The sequence below is a fragment of the Haliotis cracherodii genome, unplaced genomic scaffold (genome assembly GCF_022045235.1).
Source record: "Haliotis cracherodii isolate W230 unplaced genomic scaffold, xgHalCrac1.p SCAF_6, whole genome shotgun sequence".
NCBI lineage: Eukaryota > Metazoa > Mollusca > Gastropoda > Lepetellida > Haliotidae > Haliotis > Haliotis cracherodii.
In genome coordinates, this window is record NW_027266319.1 from 66,438,817 (window position 1) to 66,456,203 (window position 17,387).

Sequence of the window (17,387 nt, forward strand, 5' to 3'; positions counted from 1 at the left end):
GTGTCTTCCCCACCCCAATATCTGCCCCCAGACACCAGGCATGTGAGGTGTCTTCCCCACCCCAATATCTGGCCTCTAGATACCAGGCAGGTCAGGTGTCTTCCCCACCCCAATATCTGGCCCTGAGACACCAGGCAGGTCAGGTGTCTTCCCCACCCCAATATCTGGTCACTAGACACAAGGCAGGTGAGGTGCCTTCCCCACCCCAATATCTGGCCTCTAGAAACCAAGCAGGTGAGGTGTCTTCCCTATCCCAATATCTGGCCCCGAGACACCAGGCAGTTGAGGTGTCTTCCCCACCCCAATATCTGGCCTCTAGATACCAGGCAGGTGAGGTGTCTTCCCCACCGCAATATCTGGCCTCTAGACACCAGGCAGGTGAGGTGTCTTCCCCACCCCAATATCTGGCCTCTAGATACCAGGCAGGTGAGGTGTCTTCCCCACCCCAATATCTGTCCTCAAGACACAAGGCAGGTGAGGTGTCTTCCCCACCCCAATATCTGGCCTCTAGACACCAGGCAGGTGTCATTGAAAAGGAGGCACTGAGTAAGATTAGAAATAATGTAAAACATGCAATCACTTATTGTAAAGACTAGAATTGGTAAATGGTTATTGTATTAAAACAATATGGTTGGACAGTTAACACATTCAAATGCACAGTGTCTGCGATCTTCCACACACAGATACAGGGGTAGGGTGAACTACAGAACACTCCGATATGTAATATAGCCAGGACGTACCATACAGTGTCTGCCATCTTCCACACACAGATACAGGGGTAGGGTGAACTACAGAACACTCCGATATGTAATATAGCCAGGACGTACCACACAGTGTCTGCAATCTTCCACACACAGATACAGGGGTAGGGTGAACTACAGAACACTCCAATATGTAATATAGCCAGGACGTACCACACAGTGTCTGCAATCTTCCACACACAGATACAGGGGTAGGGTGAACTACAGAACTTCCCACCCCCTTTCCATTGTTGTTTTGAAAACACAAATATAATACGTCCGTTATGTCCATGTGAGTTGATATTGTAGTAATCCTAACAAGATGGTATTCATACATCTACGGCACCAACTCCACAAGGGAGCCTCTACAACAGTGCGAAATCCAGTACAGCATATATTTATCTTCGATCTGTAGACATTGTGTCGGAGTATTGCTCTTAATATGAGGACAAGGCCCTTGTGACTTGCTAATGAAACCAGTGCCCTGATTGTGTACAGAGATCTGTAGTAAAGACAGATAGGACATGACCCTAAATGTGTCGGATGCTTGTCAGGGTAAATAAGGTATAAGTTCGGACATTTGACGAGGGACTTGAAGTGACTAAAATGGAACTGCATCAAGGATGGAATTGCATGTTTATTGGTTACCGTGGCAACTGTTGATCATAACTTCCCCTTTACAGTTTTGGGGATTAATGAATAAAACCCCGGAGATTTAAGTGTGTGCTTCATAACACATAGTTTGGGCTGTAGAACACATAAACCTGTGGCACCTCATGGAGATCAAACTATGATAGCTGAACTGTTGTAATATTAATTAATTTGTTTAACTATTGTTTTACACTTGTGCTGAACAATGTCATGTGATGTTATGTCAATATTTGATTGGCTCATGTTATTTAGCAGAATGGCGATGTCATGTTTTGTATTTTTTATACTCAGTTGTTATCCCACCCCACAAGGTGGAAGGGGGATATAGTAATGGGTGCTTTCATTCTGTTTTTCCATCTATCACGTTTCGTTTGTGGAGCAGCACTCAAAAACCATGAGAGATATCATAACCAAACTAGGCACATAGATATGTCTAGTGGTACACTGGTGTCTTTTGATAGTTTGGGATTTTTTAAAAAGATATTTTTCGAATTTCCATTGCAACGACTTTAATTAGACTGAAAATAGTGACGGTGCCTGTTTCCGGAGCAGATCTTGAAAACGGTACAATATTTCTTGCCTTGCACACATCCAGACATGTTATATTGACGGGGGATATGAGTATTTCATGCTTGTTTCATTAAATTCATGATTTTCTATTTTAAGTTTAATTGAAATCCTGTTTGGTTCTGGCAAGTGAAAAAGAAGTCGGGCATGTTTTATTCTCCCGCCTGATTTTCAGTGATCCATTCATAAAATTCTCAACGCTACCCTCGCTATTACACCCAATGGAATCTGTTTTGTCTGATAATCAAGACAGGTTATTCTCTGGCATTAAGTTTTATATTTAGAAAATAAAGAACACTTATCTGCACCAAACACACAAGACAAACTTTTAGTTCTCGTACAGATTCCTCGCCCCAGCACTGATAATTGTGTGTGCTTTCCCTAGTGGCTTCTGATGTGGGGTAAAGAGCGTGGAAGTACCGACTAGAGCCATGTTGAGAGGGTTCTGAAGATGCAAGGGACCTGTTCCCTGCCATCCATGGTGCTAGTGTTTACTCAGGCCAATTCCACATGTGCTTTGTAATTCCAAACTTGCTTCACCTATTATCCTGCACAGGTAGCTTGCACAGCCAACAGGCGGGAGTGTAAGGTGTAGAATATTGCCCAGTGTACACAAAACACGGTAGCTTGCACAGCCAACAGGAGGGTGTGTGACCTGTACCTGGGTGTAAGGTGTAGCACATTGGCCAATGTACACAAGACATGGCGGTTTGGCTGCTTCTGTTTTGTGGTAATTTGGTTGGATTGGTACATACTTACTTGATGGGTCAGATATAGCTCCAGTGTCTTATCATGTCGGGATGGGGCATGGGTGGCCCAGTCGTCTAAGGCGCCGCAAATCGCTGTGCTGAGTTACATCACTTGGGCGTGCCGGAAACCTATGATTGTGGATTCGAATCCCAGTTCGCCCCGATTATATTTCTAGGATTGTCATACTATACCCGTGCTCGTGGGTTTCACCGAAGGGGTAAACGTCTGAGACCTGCATCACTTCGGGCTTTCCTCCCACATTAAGCTGACACGCCGTGATATAACTGGAATACTGTTAAAAGGGGTGGTAAACCCAACTCACTCACTCACCCACCCACCCACCCACTCACTCACTCACTCACTCACTCACTCACTCACTCACTCTGGGACAGAAAAGGCATTCCAGGGGGAGAATGGGTTTCCATACATTAGAACAAGGATCGAGTGGTATCGTAACCCATCATTGTTTAACATGGAATAATGTCTTAATATTGAGAATCAATGACGGACTCAAGACTGATAGTTTTCCTTAATCTGTACAGCTCAGTGTTGAGAATCAGTGATGGATATGTAACCATGTTGGTCCGGGAATGGGTCAGGGCACCTGTCTGTCATGTCTGATTTACACAGTGGGATGAAGCAAGTCAATTGCATTACAGCCATCAAAGAGACACTGGGTGTTATTGCAGTGCATTTCAGAGAGATTTTATAGCTGGGAGGTAAACACAGTTAGACACAGAACGTCAACAGTTCATCAGTGTCACAAGCTGGGCAGCTTGATCCTGTAATGCCTTGCCTTGAACGTTTGTTGAAGCATGTCTGTTAGTTTCAGCTGCAGCGTCAGACATAGTCATGGAGCTTACCACTGGATGAGATATCGGTGTGTGTGAAAGGAATGCTAAGCGTGTTGAGTGGCCAGTGGGGAAGGGATCATTCTCTACATGTTCCAAGTGGTTTACTGAAATAAGTGTTTCAGCCTGTCTAGACTATCTGTATCTCTTGTCAAGAGGGGATGGGGTGGAGTGGGAGGTGGGGTGGGGTGGGAGGTAGCATGGGTAGCCCAATCGCCTGACGGGTCGCAATTCGTCCTGCAGAGCTGCGCCCCTTGGGGCATGCCAGAAACCTTTGATTGTGGTTTCGATCCAATTATGTTTCCAGGTTTGTCAACACCATATCCATGCTTACATTTCACCAAAGTAGTAAATTTTTAGAAGACCTCAAGGGTCACGGGTGGCTAAGTCATCTAAGGCTCCGTGATTTGCTGTGCAGAGTTGTGTCCCAGAAATCTATGATTGTGTCGAATCACGGTTCGTCCCAGTTATGTTTCTAGGTTTGTCAGCACCATACCCGTGCTCATGGGTTTAACCAAAGTGGTAAACGTCTGAGACCTGCATCACTTCGGGCTTTCCTCCCACATTTAGCTGACATGCCGCGATATAACTGGAATACTGTTAAAAGCGGTGTTAAAACCCAACTCACTCACTCACTCACTCACTCACTCACTATAAGACCTACATCAATTACGGCTTTCCTCCTACATATAACTAGAATACTGTTCAATGTGGACTCAATCTCATTCACTCATGGCAAGGTGAGACTATCAGTGTCATGGTATGTCATGGAGTATGGGTCATGTCATGCAGGAGACACCATGAGCTTGAAACAAGACATTGTTTCCATATGGGGAATAAAACCTAACTCCTCTACTTAATAAGCCAACAGATTAATCACCAGGCTGCCCCATCACCCCTTAAAGTGTTGAAACAAATATACTATGGTAGACTAATTACAAAAGTAAAATGCACTCCCCAAAACTACCAAGCTTCTCATCATAAGGTTTATGCTTCGCCTGAATGTCTAGACTAACACTTAGTCAATGAAAACATGTCTTTAAAATAATGATATTTTTTTTCAAAAGAACCTTTCCTCTTCTGCTGTTTCAACAAACTAGACTTGGTTAGTTTGATCTAGACTTGCCTTGGCTTCTATAAAAAGAATATACCTAAAAAATATAAATTCAGTCATGGTGCAGAACAACCAATTGTCATGCAGTAGATAATATTTCAATGGAGAGCTAGCCAACATTTGTACTGAAGGCTAGTCTATCTTACAGACCCTGATACAAATATATATCAAATACAGCCCATGCAAGTCTATAATGTTTGGCAAGTCTAGATTACTGCAGTATCAGGTGATTGAGAAATGTCTGAAAATGAAGAGAGTCACTGGGCTCCCTTTTATTAGATTTTTATTAAGATAATTAAACAACTTTTTTCTGTACGATGTGTTGATTTCAGAGACTAGATGTTAGTCTAACTGAAGGCTTCTCTACACTCCTACAGCAGCCTGACCAGGCATGAGAGGAACATAGCTATAACTACGGGAGTCCGTCAATCAACACGCTTCATTCGTTCACTTTGATATCCAGTCAAATAATTGTCTTAAATGGTCAGTTCCAAATGTGGTCAGATAATGACCGGCAGGTCAACCCAGTAGGTCAATAGTTTCAAGTAGTGGTGATCAAGGAATATGGGAGCCGTATCACACATCACTGGAAGCCTTGGACAGGAGATGACCAATGGCCAGTAATAAATCACGTTGTTGCTCCAGGCCACAGGGAAGTGACCGTCTACCACACGGCTTGTGATAGTCCATTGATAAACAGGGACTGCTCAGATGGTTCTGCTTCAGCCTGGTCTGTTTGAAATGTAATGAAACAAGGAGATCCTGATATCACTGGCACTTTCATGGAGAATGTGGACTTGGCATTTTCAATGAAATCCATTTGTCAGTCACTGACACTTTTACCCAGAACATGAGCTTGGTATTTTCATTGAAATCTATTTTTATAACAATTTAGAATTCTTTTGATTTGGGGTATCTTCTAGGTATGCTGCCACTTCTGACCAATTTGTTGTTATAACTTGGCCATGTGTCTTCTATAATAAACAGCCGGCACAGAAGCTGGAGAAAGTGTTCCGTCCCCAGAATGAAGGTTGTTCAAAGGATTCCTCAGATGAGATGTGGGAAGAGAAGAATAATCTAATTGCAGGCAGCCACTTTATTCAACTGCTGCTAGTAGGTACGCTATTTGAACTCCATCACCACAGAAAGCTAGAACATGTCTTTTGTTTCCCATCAACAAGAACATGTCTGTGTTTCCCATCAAGAGAAACATGTCTGTGTTTCCCATCAAGAGGAACATGTCTGTGTTTCCCATCAAGAGGAACATGTCTGTGTTTCCCATCAACAAGAACATGTCTGTGTTTCCCGTCAAGAGGAACATGTCTAATGTTTCCCATCAACAAGAACATGTCTGTGTTTCCCATCAAGTGAGTGAGTGAGTGAGTGAGTATGGTTTTACGCCGCTTGTAGCAATATTTCAGCAATATCACGGCTTGGGACACCAGAAATGGGCTTCATAAATTGTACCCATGTCGGGAATCGAACCCGGGTCTTCAGCGTGACAAGTGAACGCTTTAACCACTAGACTACCCGACCGCCCCTTTTTCCCACCAAGAGGAACATGTCTGTGTTTCCCATCAACAAAAACATATCTGTGTTTCCCATCAACAAGAACATGTCTGTGTTTCCCATCAACAAGAACATGTCTGTGTTTCCCATCAACAAGAACATGTCTAGTGTTTCCCCATCAACAAGAACATGTCTGTGTTTCCCATCAACAAGAACATGTCTAGTGTTTCCCATCAACAAGAACATGTCTCTGTTTCCCATCAACAAGAAAATGTCTGTGTTTCCCATCAACAAGAACATGTCTAGTGTTTCCCATCAACAAGAACATGTCTGTTTCCCACCAACAAGGACATGTCTAGTGTTTCCCATCAACAAGAACATGTCTGTTTCCCAACAACAAGAACATGTCTAGTGTTTCCCTTCAACAAGAACATGTCTGTTTCCCAACAACAAGGACATGTCTAGTGTCTCCCATCAACAAGAACATTTCAAGTGTTTCCCATCAACAAGAACATCTCTGGTGTTTCCCATCAACAAGAACATGTCTAGTGTCTCCCATCAACAAGAACATTTCAAGTGTTTCCCATCAACAAGAACATCTCTGGTGTTTCCCATCAACAAGAACATGTCTAGTGTTTCCCATCAACAAGAACATATCTGTGTTTCCCATCAACAAGAACATGTCTGTGTTTCCCATCAACAAGAACATGTCTGTGTTTCCCATCAACAAGAACATGTCTGTGTTTCCCATCAACAAGAACATGTCTGTTTCCCATCAACAAGAACATGTCTTTTGTTTCCCATCAACAAGAACATGTCTGTGTTTCCCATCAACAAGAACATGTCTAGTGTTTCTCCATCAACAGGAATATGTCTGTGTTTCCAAACAAGAGGAACATGTCTGTGTTTCCCATCAACAAGAACATATCTCTGTTTCCCATGAACAAGAAAGTGTCTGTGTTTCCCATCAACAAGAACATGTCTAGTGTTTCCCATCAACAAGAACATGTCTAGTGTTTCCCATCAACAAGAACATGTCTGTTTCCCAACAACAAGAACATGTCTAGTGTTTCCCATCAACAAGAACATGTCTAGTGTTTCCCATCAACAAGAACATGTCTAGTGTTTCCCATCAACAAGAACATGTCTAGTGTTTCCCTTCAACAAGAACATGTCTGTGTTTCCCATCAACAAGAACATGTCTAGTGTTTCCCATCAACAAGAACATGTCTAGTGTTTCCCATCAACAAGAACATGTCTGTGTTTCCCATCAACAAGAACATGTCTAGTGTTTCCCATCAACAAGAACATGTCTAGTGTTTCCCATCAACAAGAACATGTCTAGTGTTTCCCATCAACAAGAACATGTCTAGTGTTTCCCTTCAACAAGAACATGTCTAGTGTTTCCCAACAACAAGAACATGTCTAGTGTTTCCCATCAACAAGAACATGTCTAGTGTTTCCCTTCAACAAGAACATGTCTGTGTTTCCCATCAACAAGAACATGTCTAGTGTTTCCCATCAACAAGAACATGTCTAGTGTTTCCCATCAACAAGAAAATGTCTGTGTTTCCCATCAACAAGAACATGTCTAGTGTTTCCCATCAACAAGAACATGTCTCGTGTTTCCCATCAACAAGAACATGTCTAGTGTTTCCCATCAACAAGAACATGTCTTTTGTTTCCCATCAACAGCTAAGGAGGTTAGCAGACAATACATTGAACAGCAAGGTTGAAAAGTATACTTCACTTCACATGTAGCTTAACATTGTGTGCAGAGGGTGATAATTCATAGTGACTACATATTCAGAACATCATCGCAAGAGAATAATCAGTTCGAATTTCTGCAAATCAGTGCTGGCACCAGGTGTCCCCCCCCCCCCCCCCCCCCCCCCCCACAAAGGAAACATGTCCTGCTGTGATGGCATTAAAACTTTCATTAAAACCATGTGCGCTTGTTGCCTAATGCTGCTCTCAGCAATACTCCATTCATATGATACCGGCCTGAGCAGCCTTTGAGTGTCAGTTAGTGAGGATATAGTGATTATTTACAGTTTATTATTCATTGTCATGGTGGACACTACAGTTAAACTCCATTGACTGGAAATCCTGCCGACAAGCTATCACATTTCTAGTAATCGTAAGCTTGAGACAAGCAGAGTTCCTACTTCAGGTCAAAGTATCAGCAGTGTTCCTCCAGCACCAGATAGGGACATTTGCTTAATGGTTCCTGATGGAACGGGTGGATGGACAGATGGACAGATGGATGGATTGATGATTTCAGATGAATAGACAGATGGATAGACAGATGAATGAACAGATGGATCTCAGATGGATGACAGATGGATCTCTGATGGACAGATAAATGAACAGATGGATGGACAGGAGAACACATAGGATTGATGGTTTCCATTTGGAAATGATAGAGTCATCTTTGTTTTTTGAACGCCCACATGTTTGTGAACACCATTATTTCCAATCCCATTTTGCATTTTCTGTGAGAAGTTAATATTCCATGGAAGAAGATTGCATTAGAAAAACTTGTGTTGTCCTGTTGATGAACACAGTTAAGATCCAAAGCAATTTTCAAAATGTGTTTCTTTAACACTTAATAGCCCCATAACGGACAAATTGATGTTCTTCTCATGTCACACTTTGCATGTGTTTGTATTTACACAAACACACCAACATCAATTCTCAGTCGCACGCAGCTCATGTATCTTTGTTATGACCTTGAAGAAAATACTGTTTGACGTGAGCCAAATCTTTATCTAAGCTTTCACCAATCTCAAGGCCATTTGGCACGATCATGTGACAACAATGGGTGCTGTACGTTATGTAATGGTATAGGCAGCCATTGTATGTCTGGTTTATTGATCAGTATGGCATTAATACACAACCAAAAAACAACATGATACAAAAAATATGAGTTTACAAACAGTGTTTATGTAAGTATTTTAATCAGAAGTCCTGGGCCCACTTGCACAAAGCGATCTTAGCGCTAAGATGATCGTAACTCCCATACTTTAACATAGTGTTACGATGGTCTTCGCGCTAAGATCGCTTTGTGCAAGTGGGCCCTGGAACTGCTAACTGTCCAGAGGATAGTTCCCCTTTAAGAATTTGTCTTGTTAAAGGTCAAGGTCGGTGAGTCTGTCGTTGTAGTGTTGTAATTTAGGGATCTTTGAAGAAATGACAATGAAGGGATTGTTTTTGTATCGGTGAGTTTTTCCCCCAGGGAAATAAATTATTGAATATCACTGTGGCTGGCCAACATATTGTCTCTGTATGATCGAGTTATCTGTCAAATTTTCATACATTTTCCCATCCATTGACAGGTCATCAATTCTTAAGGAGAAGCAACCAGGTAGGAAGGAAAGTTAGTTTAAAGACTTACCTAGCTGGGAAGGTGAAACACAATCTACGCATAATGCATTATCCACATCTTGTAATTGATTACCACAGACATCTAAGCCATCTTGAAAGTCATCACCTGTCAAACTGTCAATCAATGTCCCTTCTAGCTAGAGGGAAACCATTAGGTGATGGGTATTCAGTCCTTGTTCAGAGGCTCAGGAAGTGCCTGCATAGATGTCCCTGCACTGAGCGCTGTGTGCGTGTCAGCTATCACAACGGTATATTTCACTTATGGATTGACATTGAGTCATGTTGTGAAAACAAGAGGCGGAAATAACTTGTTGGGGCTGAGCTATCCAGAGTTAAGTGGTTGTAGATGTTATTTAAAATACTTCAACTCAGATAGCATAATATTCATGACACATCAGGTATTTGTAATTCAGTGAGATCATTTTGAAATGGTGCCTGTTTAGACGTTATGCACGCTAAAGACCTGGGTTCGATTCCCGACATGGGTACAATGTGTGAAGCCAATTTCTGGTGTCCCCCGCCGTGATATTACTGGAATATTGCTAAAAGAGGCATAAAACCAAACTCACTCACTCACTCACTCACTTAGACGTTAATGTTACGGATCCAATGGCACTGCTATCTCTGAAAGCAATGTGAAACAAAACGATAATGTTTTGTGACAAGTTCTCAGTGTTACTTCATCAGAATCAGCAGCAAACACAGAGCAGGAACTATATGTTTCCATCATCTAGAGGCATGTCGAGTAAACTGACTATAAAAGTCCAGTTTCCACCCTTGCCGAAATAGCCTAGAATTATGGAGATATATTTTGGCTGGCCAAACAAGTCATAGTCCAATCGAAATCACATAATGAACTCAACATCCAGTTCGTAGACTTCTTTGGCAATATTACTCAGTACTCTGTAGGCGATATTTCTCAGTACTCTCTAGGCAATATTACTCAGTACTCTCAAGGCAATATTACTCAGTACTCTCTAGGCAATATTACTCAGTACTCTCTAGGCATTATTATTTAATCCTCTATGGGCAATATTACTCAGTACTCTGTAGGCGATATTACTCAATACTCTTTAGGCAATAATACTCAGTACTCAAGGCAATATTACTCAGTACTCTCTAGGCATTATTATTTAATCCTCTATGGGCAATATTACTCAGTACTCTGTAGGCTATATTACTCAATACTCTCTAGGCAATAATACTCAGAACTCTCAAGGCAATATTACTCAGTACTCTCAAGGCAATATTACTCAATACTCTGTGGGCAATATTACTCAATACTCTCTAGACAATATTACTCAGAACTCTCAAGGCAATATTACTCAGTACTCTCAAGGCAATATTACTCAATGCTCTCTAGGCAATATTACTCAGTACTCTCTAGGCGATATTACTCAGTACTCACTTGGCAATATGACTCAGTACTCTCCAGGCAATATTACTCAGTACTCTCTAGGCGATTTTACTCAGTACTCTCCAGGCAATATTACTCAGTACTCTCCAGGCAATATTACTCAGTACTCAGTACTCTCCAGGCAATATTACTCAGTACTCTCCAGGCAATATTACTCACTACTTTCCAGGCAATATTACTCAGTACTCTCCAGGCAATATGACTCAGTACTGTCTAGTAAATATTACCCCATAATATACCTGTAACATGGCTGATGGAAGAGTGAAATATTTCATTTACGTTGTCTCTGCATTTCAACAACATGTCTGACCATTGTTAAGAGTATGTGTTACTGAGAGACCTCAGCTCGTTCATTAGCTGTCAGAGTCAGCCATTCCAGTATGTGGTTGTGTCACAGCTTGTCACTGATGCTCAACTTTACCAGGTCTGAAGGGGATCAGTCAGTTGCAGTTCCAGTTGAAATCCTAAATTTTCCCAGGCAAAACAAACCTTTAAAACAATTGCAGAATATGAAGACCTAGCAAGTGTTATTGATTCCATTTTGTTCCCAGGAGCCAAGCGTGAACGTGTGTTGTAGTTCTTTCCCCCCAATGATGTGCGACTGTTAATGTCTGGAGACTGCAAGGAAACTCAGAATACCTGTTTTTTAATTTATGAGATCAGATTTTCAATCTGTTTTTTTAAAACAAATTTCACAAATGATTATATTTCTAACCCTGCTCTGTGGAGATATTACCATCAATCTTTGATAATAGATTCAACAAAATACAATGTGGTCCTGTGCACAACACACAAATCACAAATCATGTGAAGTTAAGCAACGTCGGTCTCGGAGAGTAGTTGGATGGGTGACCACGTTCAGCAGCTTGACTCCTGAGAGTGTCTAGGGCTTCGGTCCTGCCCCACACTGAAGCACACTCCAGATCAGACAATCCAGTGATTGACATCATGAGCATCGATCCACGCAATTGGGATACAATGACATGCATAAACCAAGTCATTAAGTGAGGCGGGGTGTTTGGCAGTGGGGCTGGTTGGTATTAAAGTGCAATGATTAACCTAACATGGCTGAACGTGTGAGGTGAAGGAAATTCACTTGACCCAGCAGCATATTTGCCCCCATTACTGTGTAATGACCAAGCCTTCCCAAACATGAACACGGTGGAATCCGGAACTGCTCTGTGATACCAGGAACCCGTTGTTTGTTCCACGATGAGATTCCACTCCTATTAATATATGAGTAACACATGGCATTGATGTAGTTGCATGGGCGTGTCGAAGTGGATGTTGGGGAAGGGGGGGATCTCCGACTTTATCAAACTTCAGGGCACACCCTTCTCAGGTGTCTTTTAGTTATCTTTGTTTCTTTGATTGTACAAATCAAGTTCTGGTACATTTTGCTGTCTTTGTCACACCAAAGGTCCAGGTTCTATTCCCGACATGGGTATAGTGTGGAGCCCTGAGGCCCTTGCTGTGATAGTACTGATTTGTTGCTGGAATCAGCTTAAAACCATACTCCCTCACTCACTCTTGCAGAGTTCTGCCTTTCAATTGGAGACAAGGTGTGGGGGGGTGGGGGGGGGGGGGGGGGTGGGTGGTGGGGTAGCCTTGTGGTTAAAGCGTTTGCTTGTCATGACAAAGGCCCAGGTTTGATTCCCAAAATGGGTACAATGTGTGAAGACCATTTCCGGTGTCCCCAACCGTGATATTGCTGGAATCATGCTACATGTGGCGTAAAACAATACTCACTCACTCACCCCAAGCTGGAGACATAAGTCTAGATTCAACAAGATTTTGTTCCCACCGTTCACACAGTTTCTACTTATGTGACAAGCGCCCTTAACATGCACCCCTTGATTTTTCCCCCCAAGACAGGCTGTCACTCCACCTAGCACACACCTCATTACTTATTAATGTTTACCGAGGACTGGTCACTCCCGCAGCGCACCCATCATCACTTATCAATATCTACCGAGGACTGGTCACTCCCGCAGCGCACCCATCATCATTTATCAATGTCTACCGAGGACTGGTCACTCCCACAGCGCCCCCCTCATCACTTATCAATATCTACCGAGGACTGGTCACTCCCGCAGCGCACCCCTCATCACTTCTCAATATCTACCGAGGACTGGTCACTCATTGTTTTCACCTTCTGCTGTATCTTTTTGAGTCTATTGATTATTTTTTATCCTGTGCGGAGATGATTGCATGTATGTCTCTCTAATTTTTTAAACCAATGTCTGGACTCATCAGTTTGACAAGCAGTGCAAGGCATCGATGTCGTAGTAGCAGTGGAATATGCCCCTGGAGTCTTGAAAGGTCAGAGTCTATCATGAGAAGGTGGAACACACGACCTACACGACCTACACGACCTACACAGCCTGCATGACCTGCATGACCTGCATGACAGGACATGTGAAGATCTGGGGTAGAATAAGTCTTCACCAACCCATGCTTACCGTAACAAGCGACTGTGCTTGTCATAAGAGGCGAAGGAGTGGTCGGGTAGCCTGGTGGTTAAAGTGTTCGCTCGTCACGCCGAAGACCCGGGATGATTCCCGACATGGGTACAATGTGTGAAGCCCATTTCTGGTGTCCCCCGTCGTGATGTTGCTGGAATATTGCTAAAAGTGGCGTAAAACCATACTCACTCACTCACTCATAAGAGACGACTAACGGGATCAGGTGGTCAGGCTCGCTGACTTGGTTAATGCATGTCATTGTATCCCCATTGCGTGGATTGATCCTCTTGATGTCAATCACTGGATTGCCTTGTCCCGACACGATTATTTACAGACCGCCATCATATAGCTGAAATATTGCTGAGTGTGGCGCTAAACAACAAATAATCTAACCTATAATGTGAAAGTGGCTATTGTTTGTTCCTTGGCAAGAGCTTCCTTGTGATATATAGAGGCTATCACTCCAGTGTGTTTTGGGATGGTTATTATCCTGTAATAGGAATAAACATTGTATTTTGGGAGGCTTGACAATACAGGACATTGTCTCACCCCAAACCTCTTTATCATATAGGGGCGGTCGGGTAGCCTAGTGGTTAAAGCGTTAGCTCGTCACGCCGAAGACCCAGGTTCGATTCCCGACATGGGTACAATGTATGAAGCCCATTTCTGGTGTCCCCCGCAGTAATATTGCTGGAATATTGCTAAAAGCGGCGTAAAACCATACTCACTCACTCACTTTATCATATAATGTCATTCTTTAATTCTGTCGTGGAATAACCTGTCTCACCTCTCACAAACATTACTGAACATTGCAAGTTTCCCCAGATAGGTGCCTTAATCTATAATACACCAGAAGATCAGTCATTTGTCAGTCAAACAGTGACACAGTCAATATAGTTCCAACTGAAACCTGTTTCTAAGACACAGGCGTAACTACATATAGGCAATAAATAATTGCCTAGACAAATTATTTCTACTTGCCTTTCACGGTCCAACGGTCCGCCCGCTAGAGTAAGTGCCCTTGATCAAAGGGAAGTAACTCTGACCCTAGTCTTCACTACAGCCATGACATAAGTAAATGCTGAGGTATACTACTCAAAAGAAGTTAAGGATCACCTGATTCTTTCATATTACAATAGTTAATCTCTCATGCCATGACAGATTAACATTACCAATATGAAAGAATCGGGTGATCCTTAACTTCTTTTGAGTAGTATATATTCAGACACTGAATTCCTAGACAAATGACTTGTCTACTTTACCTGCAAACGGCTAACTACTCTGCAAAATGTAATTAAATGGAATGTGATTAATTATAAACATACGGAACAAAGCTAATGGCAGTCAGACAGTCTTTTGTACTGATTGCCATTTAGGAAGAGTTGGCGCCAGTCACGGAGTGGAAAGTCCTCTGATCCTTCAAGTGGATCACAACATGGTGCCACTTCATGACAAATGGTTCAAAATACTTCGGTCATCAGGACCTAGCATCAATGTCACAGCAGTGGTTACCAACACAATACTATGGAATAGCAGCCAAGCAATGACTTTACCATTTCTGGTTGCTACCTGTGAAGATCCAGGTTAGAATAGGTCTTCAGCAACCCATGCCTGCCATAAAAGGCGACTGTGCTTGTCGTAAGAGGCGACTAACAGGATTGGGTGGTCAGACTCCCGACTTGGTTGATACATGTCATCGATCTGAACTGCGTGAATCGATGTTCATGATGTCAATCACTGAATTGTCTGGTCCAGACTCAAATATTTACAGACCACTGTCATACAGCTGAAATATTGCTGAGAGTGGCGTTAAACAACAAACAAACAAAGAAATATTTCCGGTTGCATTTCTATCTGCCAGTCATGTGGGCTGGTAACAAATGAAAATACCGGTATTGGCTTAAATGTACTGGTCACGTGATTGCTTATGAAACATTCAAGACAATGCAAGACACTTGTTTTTCTGCAGCCATTTTGATGGTGATTTGTTGAAAATCTCACCCCTTTACAATAACTAATGAATAACAGCCAAGTAATGACTATATACATAGTGCTATTGAATAACAGTCAAGTAATGACTATATACGTAGTGCTATTGAATAACAGCCAAGTAATTACTATATACACAGTGCTATTGAATAACAGCCAAGTAATGACTATATATACACAGTGCTATTGAATAACAGCCAAGTAATGACTATATACACAGTGCTATTGAATAACAACCAAGTAATGACTATATACACAGTGCTATTGAATAACAGCCAAGTAATGACTATATACACAGTGCTATTGAATAACAGCCAAGTAATGACTATATACACAGTGCTATTGAATAACAGCCAAGTAATGACTATATATGTAGTGCTATTGAATAACAGCCAAGTAATGACTATATACACAGTGCTATTGAATAACAGCCAAGTAATGACTATATACACAGTGCTAATGAATAACAGCCAAGTAATGACTATATACGTAGTGCTATTGAATAACAGCCAAGTAATGACTATATACACAGTGCTATTGAATAACAGCCAAGTAATGACTATATACACAGTGCTATTGAATAACAGCCAAGCCAATATTGCACTGATTAGGCAAGAGGAAGGCACCCCATCCGGTTGATCTGTTTCTTCACTTAAAATTTCTGCTTGGATTGGCAAGGTCAAATCAAGGTCATCTGGCCAAGAAGTTAAACTTAATCTTCTGATATCATCCAGTAACCACAAATAGCCAATTCCCTTAACTGATTTACCCACCTGAACTAGATATAAAGGAGACCAGTGAGACCGCCTCATCAGTTTCATATTGAGATCTATGCATAAAGATTCAGAGTGACAAAACACTTCCACAAGAATGTATGACAAGAGGGATGATTTCAAATTCCCCTTTATGTAGAACAATATTCCAGCAGCTCCAACCTTGGTTGTCCACATTTCACAACTCTGAGAGTACCACTGAGCATGCTCTTTCTTTGTAGATTTCAAAGAGCTTCATATGACTCTTGCTCAAAAGTTATTTGATCAACTGGTTCAAGAACATTCAACATTCAAGGACTCAAAGATTTAAAAAGTGTTTATGGTAGACATTATGTATTGACATTTACAAATCTGAAGCATCCGTGGTAAATGATGTCTGATGCAATTCCCCGTTTTGACTAGTACCATTCGTGCCAATGTTTTTTAGGTGAACAATTGACTTGTCTTTGCATGTGTTTGTGATGGTGCCTCTGGTGGGGCAGGAAACGCTCACCTAGTTGACTGTATGTTCTGCAGTCTCAAACTGTTTTCTATGTATTTTTTGTAATATTTCAAGCTCATATACGATTGATCCATATTTATAGTGAGATGAGTTATGTTGGGTTTCACATTCAAAGACAAACATTTCTAATTTTTTTAGGAACCTGAGCCGAAAACAAATAAAAAGATAAAATAAAGAAAAAAACATTTTTTACTCATGCATATTTTGTTTCAGAAACAATGTTTCTGTATCCCAATTGCGTGGACTGATGCTCATGATCTCAATCACTGGATTGTCTGGTCAAGACTTGATTAATTACAGACCACCATCATATAGCTGGAATATTGCTGAGTGATGAACAAACAAACACTCACTGACACTCATGACAATAATTTGATTTTTCCGACCAGAATGACTCTGACACTTCCACTGTCAACGGGACATTGGGGTAGCCTAGTGGTTAAAGCGTTCACTCGTCACGCTGAGGACCCGGGTTCGATTCCCGACATGAGTACCATGTGTGAAGCCAAAATCTAGTGTCCCCCGCCGTGATATTGCTGGAATATTGCTAAAAGCGGCATAAAACCATACTCACTCACTCCACTATCATCACAAACATCTATATTCCAGGCTTAATGCAAGATAACTAAAACTAAATTGCATACAGAAATATACAAGAAACCTGAAACTAAC

General features: G+C 41.8%; 2 protein-coding genes across 5 annotated transcripts in view; one reads left to right on the forward strand and one right to left on the reverse strand.

Moving 5' to 3' along the window:
* The window catches only part of LOC139446734 (histone deacetylase 6-like), a 338,991-nt gene that overhangs the window by 194,279 nt on the left and 127,325 nt on the right, over nt 1–17,387 (forward strand). The gene's annotated exons all lie outside the window — the stretch shown is intronic.
* Nucleotides 1–17,387, reverse strand: part of LOC139446731 (G-protein coupled receptor moody-like) — a 110,555-nt gene that overhangs the window by 63,610 nt on the left and 29,558 nt on the right. The window contains exon 1 of one of the 4 annotated variants that reach the window (XM_071228033.1): nt 9,676–9,774. The exons of 2 other annotated variants lie outside the window; for them this stretch is intronic. The gene's annotated coding sequence lies outside the window, so the exon portion shown is untranslated. Of the gene's footprint in view, nt 1–9,579; nt 9,775–17,387 lie in introns of those variants that run through there. One more of the 4 variants, XM_071228032.1, reaches the window with a different exon arrangement.